Here is a 6480-nt window from a genome sequence, read left to right as displayed (position 1 = left end):
AAAAAAAAAAAAAAAAAAGCGTTGCATGTTGCTTAAATGTTGGATAAACTTAGCATTGAAACTTAGCAACTGGACAACCATAGTAGATGCCAAATTAGATGCCAAAGGCTAGCACATTGCTATAAAGGTAGGATATTGCTAAAATGTTAGCACATTGCTAAATCACTAGCACAACATCCTAAAAATCCTCAGAATAATTAGTCAAAAATGTTAGCCTGTTGATAAAATATAAGGTAAACTCAAAAGCAGCCTAATAGACTTCAGTAGATAGCAAATTCACCCAAAAAGCCGGCATGTTGCAAAAATGTTGGATAAACTTAGCATATAAAAACCTTAGTGGATGCCAAATTAGCCAAAAAAAAGCTAGCACATTGCTAAAATACTAGCACAACACGTTGTATGAGCTAAACTCTACGTTAGCCCAAAAAACCAAGCTAGCACACTGCTAACATAGTAGCACAACTCCAAAATATCAACAAAAAAAAAATAATTCTCAGTAAAATTAGTCAAAAATATTACCCTGTTGCTAAAATATAAGGTAAACTCAAAAGCAGCCTAATAAACTCCAGTAGATAACAAATTCACCCAAAAAGTCGGGATGTTGCAAAAATGTTGGATAAAATTAGCATAAAAAAAACCAAAATGAGCTAACGTAATGCTAATATAATAGCTTATTGCAAATTATTAAAAACTTCCAGAAAATAATAGCTTCAAAGAACTCAAAGTTTTTGAAGAATTTGACAAAAATCTCATTCACTACCTATGGGTCATTTTTTTTTATCAATATGAATACCAAAAGTACAAGCAGTAATGTCCTGAACAAGTTGAACGTTTTGATACCGAGATTGCTGGAATCAGTAAAAGTTTGTTTGAGCTTTTGAGTGCTGAAAAACGTACAGAAAGGAGCAGAAGGATCATCATTGTGTGAATTTAAAATTATTATATATATTTTTTTTTTAGGATAATTTGGAGTTTAGCTAATATTTTAACTGTTTAGGCAAAATTAGACATTTTTCCTTTTTTTTTTAAATTTGACTTAATGGCTAATTTGGCATTTAGCTAATATTTTAGCAAGCTATCAGCTTCAGCTATTTTTAGCTAGCTATGAGTTTTAGCATCTTCAGCAGCCATATTCAGCTTACAGCATTCATACAAAAATTAATGCAGGTAATGCCATATATGTAGTTTAAAAATACAGTTTAAAAATGTTAAATGAATTTGTAGATTGATTGGTGTCTGTCGTGTGTTTCTCTGCTTTTACACTTTAAGAAAGAATCTCCTCCTAAGCTGCACCACTTCAGAAGCCCCCAAATGGCAAGTGCACACACACACACACGCACACACCTTCACACATGGAAGGCACCAGACTAATTGATCCATGCCAGCCACCTGCAGCTTCTCCTCCATGTTTTGTCTCTTCCTGCAGTCACACAAAAGTGCCTTCCAACAGTGTGTCATTGTGAGATTCAAGCCTGATAGCACTTTCATGAGCCTGACACAGGTGTGCCAGAGTGTGTGTCCGCTTCAACGCCTGAAACTCTCTGCTAACCTCTACTCACAAATGTCACAAATTCTATGGGATTCACTTATCAAGTCAAACTCACGCCAGCGTTCCTTTATTTGCAAAATTGCAAGGCGGAAAAAAAAAAGCACAAACCTGATTGGGTTTTTCAACTCAAATTAGACTCAAATCAAAGGAAATCTTTGTTTCACAAGAAAGTCTCTGAAAGCATCAAAGCACATGAGGAAAATATTCCCACAAATGAGCCTCATACATCACACATTATGTCAATAGACCCGAATGGAAGTCAGTTAACAAAACAAGTTGGATGCAAATAGAAAGGATCTTTAAAGCCTTTTGAGAAGGACGTTGCACATGCTGGAGCTGGTTTGGACGACAAATAGGGATGACAATTCGACTTTGGATCAGAACAGCTGCTGTGTATTTAACAAATAGCTGTTTTTTGTGTGAAAAATGAACAGAAAAACCAAACTGCGACAGGATGAGCCTCCCTTTTTCCGAGTGTCTAAGAAAACCCATCCCGACTGCATCATTATTTTATTAATGCCAAATGGGCAAATAAAAAATTCATTCAAATCAATAAACTCCCACACCTTTTCATTGAACCACAATGCATAATTCAGCAACTTTCTAATAAATTTTCAGACAAATAACCAAATTCAATCCGCAACACAGACAGGATTTCAATAAACATTGAGGAGGAGGGGATGCTGATGATGTATGATTTAAGGTTCTTAAGTAAATACAGTCTAATAGCAGATGGAATGCTTTTTTTTGGTTTGTTTTTTAACAGCTGTTTAGCTGTCAACACTGCCAGACTTCATGGATGTAATTTGTTTGGGTCACCTGTGAACCAACAGATAACAGGAGCCGTCTTACTGGTCCTTGTGACTGTCAAGGTCCTTAAAGGGGTGCTCTGCCGTGGGTCAGGGGGCGGAGCCTGGCTAAACCACACAATTTGCTGCTTCAAGAAAGTCACGGGTACGTTAGCAGACGGAGGAATAAATGTCAGAATCTGGCACTTGTAGAGTTTACAGACAGACTCCGATGAAAATGGTGTTTTGAACATGTTCTTGTGGCATTTTTCCTATGATGGAGGACATATGTAAGGAAAATTAAGAGTTTCTATGAGGATATCTTTATTGAAATCATTGGGAATCAGGGGTATATTAAAAAATATAATTTGAAAAATATCTATTTTGTGATGTAAAAAATACACAAGCTCTCTCTGAGTAACAGAGAGGGGAAGAGGGGCGGGGTTGCTCTGCATCAACAGACCCACCCACAATTCAGAGGTGAATTTCTAATGAACTAATGCTGCCCTGTGAAACTCTGACCTAAAATACAACAGAAAAAAAAGGTTTTGGCTGAACACTTTTCGTACATCTTGCACATTTGTCGTTTATTAATGTTTAGTTATCCTGTGTTTGACGTGTCTTTATGGATGTAAACTTCTAATTCTTGCGATTGATTGTATTCACATACATTTTTCTTGATTGCTTGAAATAAACCATTTCTGACCTAATCTAATCTTTAGACTATAATTCATTTATTGGTTTATTGGTTGTGTTTGAAAAGTGTACTGTAGCAGTCCAGTTTTTTAAGAGCATGTTTGCCTGAAGGTACTGTACAAGTCAAACATAGTATTTGATTTTACAAATCAATATGATTCTCTTCCTTAGTCTGCTCAATCCAATTAGTAGAAAGTTGCACCTTATTTAGCAGCTTCTTCCCACTGATTCTGAAGCCCACCCAGCTCCAAAGCATCACTAAAATGCACATATTCTGCTCTTTCAAATGCAATAAACTCAAATTTCTTACCAAGTGTTGCAAAATCTGCAAAACTTATAGCATTTTTTACATTTTTTTAATTTCGCAAAAAGATTTCCCTTTTTCATCATGCAGAAATGTCTGTGAACATTTGAAGAAAAAACTATTTTAAACCCACAAAAAAAAAGGTCGAAAAGCTTTTTCTCTCCGCTGCACAGCCATTTAATCTCTATAAAACTCAAGCAGCCTCTTTGATTTCTTTTATCTCGCGTGAAGCTGATGAGATGAAAGCCCCGAACGTTTGCTGTGGCGCTAATTAAAGCGACTCTAGTTTTGGGAGCCTAACAGCCTGTTGCCACAGCGGTCCCCCAGGTGTCTGCACGAAGTAGAAGAAAGGCACAAATGCACTCTGACACGTCAACATTTGTTTCAAGATTCAAACAGCGGCGCAGCAGATGGCGAGACACTCCACTCATCTATTACTTGTGCTACCAAGCATTACTAAATGGCCATCCATGCAGGCCCACCTACAGGTTAACACAGTCTAACACAAAGTGACTACTTCACATGGTGACTGAGAACGTAGATGCCAAAAGAAATAATTGCTGCATAAGGTTTCCTTATGTGAAGAAAAAACTAAAGGTTTTTGAAAATCCATTGGTTTCTACAGAAATTACATCTTTTAGTTATTAAAAACCTATACTTAGCTAATTTAGTTTCCAATAACTCAATCACTTAAATTTGATAGCATTTCAATAACTAGCAGTATCTTTTAAAAATGGAAATAATTCTATGCTACCAAAAAACATTATGCTACGTGCTCACACTGGGTAAGCATAGACTTTCCTTTGGAAAAGGCTGTTTGAACGCATGTTGTTAAGGGTAGTATGAACTTAGCATGAGATTAAGTCAGAAGATAAATCAGTCCTAAATCAAACGATGTAGAAAAAAAAAAGGATAAAGGCCTAAAATAGAAATCTGAAAAGGTGTGCATACTCTGATCCATAGGGACCATGAAAAATGAAAAATTAGAGGTACTAGAATCGGGCTTTGAGGAACTCCCTTTTTTGTTTTAAACATTTCTTAAACTTTTGAGTAAATACTACATTTTTATTAACTTCTGACTAAAAAATCAAATATTCAAACAGAAAAAACAAATAATTACGTAGACTTTCTGGCTGTATGAATGCATGTTGCTAAGGGTAGTGTGAGTTTAGCATGAGATTAAGTCAGCAGGTAAAACCATCTAAGAGACAATAGAAAAAGTGGAAAAAAAGAAAAGGCCTAAATATAGAAATCTGAAAAAGTGAGCAAACTCTGACCCATAGGGAGCATGAAAAATGAAAAATGAGTGGTGCCAGAATTGTGCCTTGGGGAACTCCCTTTTTTAAGGCAGGATAATTCAAGGGAGGTTTTCATTTTACATATAATAAAAAAAATATCAATTTTCAAATACACTATCTAAAAACATAAAATACGTTATGTGAACTTAAAAAGAGAAGTGTTGCATGTCCCAACTGGAACATAGTTACTGTATTTAACCAATAGAAACAATGATTAGTGTTCCTTTAAAATGACACATTAAAGAGATATCCAGAGTTTTTGCTTCAGTCACACACAGAACTAACAGAGTGGCTGAAATACAAAAACGTTTCAAAATGTTATATTATTGAAATGAATCTAAATGTAAGAGGAAAAGCTAAAGGTTTGAAAAAAAAGTCAACCAGATATGATCTCAGATTGTTTTCTAAAAACTCCTGACTATTAAAAAAACAAAGTAAAACCCCTTAGTTTGCACAATCGCGACATAGGCAGAACTCAGGGTATCAACCTAAGCAGTTGTGCTGCCTAAAGAAGGTCATTTATCAGTTTGGCTAATTGGGGGAGGAAGGCCTTTGTTTTATGAGGGGACATAAAGATTGGGCTCTGGAACGGAGGAAAAACTCGTGCGGTCTAATGAGACCCGATCCACCAGAGTTTGGAGCGCGTCATGAAGAGAAGAGGATGAATCTGTCTAGAGCAGAGAGAGTATTATGGTCTGGAGTGGGCTCAGTTGGTGAAGTTTAAAACTCTTTGAATATGAAAAAAAGAAGACGAGCCTATAGAACATAAATACATTTTTTTTTCTTGCTGACACCATACCATAGAGATCATTTTAAAACAGCAGCAGCAGCAGAATTCAGGTTGAATGAACCAGCAGCATTATCCAGACCATAATGTCATTCAGACTCTTTGAGGATATAAAAGAAAAAAAAATATGGTAATAATTTTTTACACCTAAAAAAGAAATGAAATGAAGAAACTGCCACCATTAATACAAGTTAGAGTCAAAGCTAAAAAAGGACCCAACAGTACAATAAAAGGACATATCGTATTTTCCACACTAGAGCGCACCGTCAGTAAATGGTCTATTATCAAACTTATGTCATTTAAAAGGCGTACTGAACTTCAAGGTGTGTTAAGCGAGACAAAAGAGTCAGAGATAAGTCAGTCAGACTTTATTAACTGAGTTCACTGTAACAGCAGGACTTGTTTGTAACATGCTACATGTTAGCCACATTAGCATATTTACAAAACTTGTAATTCCCAACCTCGTTGTTGCGACAAAGAAAAAAAACTGACTCGTATTGCTTAAACAAACATTAACTGTGACTACGCTAACTCCCAAACTTATTGGTAATGTAAAAAAACACAGTCCAGCACTGAAACACGCTAGCTGTGTTAGCATTTTTACAAAAACACCAAACCTCATTTGGAACTTGTTAAAACGAGACTAACACCGCTAAAACAAACATCACCGTCACTACAATAACTTCCAACCTTGTTAGTAACACATAAAAAAAGCCAGTCTGATAACGCTACATGTTAGCCGCATTAGCACTTATACAATATTGACTGACCTTTTTGCAACTTAAAATAAAAAAGACTGATACAGATAAAACTAATGTTAACTGCGACTACGCTAACGCTCAAACTTGTAGGTAACACCTAATAAAACAACAGTACAACATATAGCTTTGACAGACCTTGCTTGCAGCTAAAAAAAAAAGAAACTTACTGATAAAAGGTAAAACAAAAAACTTTGAATACGCTAATTTGCCAACTTGTTGGTAACATGTTATTAAACCCAGTCTGATACTGCTACATAGTCGCCGTGCTAGCATATACACAATATCGACCAACCGTTC

At 35.8% G+C, this 6480-nt stretch overlaps 1 protein-coding gene across 11 annotated transcripts in view; it reads right to left on the bottom strand.

Annotated features, from left to right (window-relative positions):
* grm8a (glutamate receptor, metabotropic 8a) overlaps positions 1–6480 on the bottom strand; it is a 349513-nt gene that overhangs the window by 218353 nt on the left and 124680 nt on the right. The gene's annotated exons all lie outside the window — the stretch shown is intronic.

The sequence above is a fragment of the Oryzias melastigma genome, linkage group LG23 (assembly GCF_002922805.2).
Source record: "Oryzias melastigma strain HK-1 linkage group LG23, ASM292280v2, whole genome shotgun sequence".
Taxonomy (NCBI): domain Eukaryota; kingdom Metazoa; phylum Chordata; class Actinopteri; order Beloniformes; family Adrianichthyidae; genus Oryzias; species Oryzias melastigma.
Note: the sequence above shows the minus strand (reverse complement) of the source record. Positions and strands in the feature narration are given on the sequence as shown.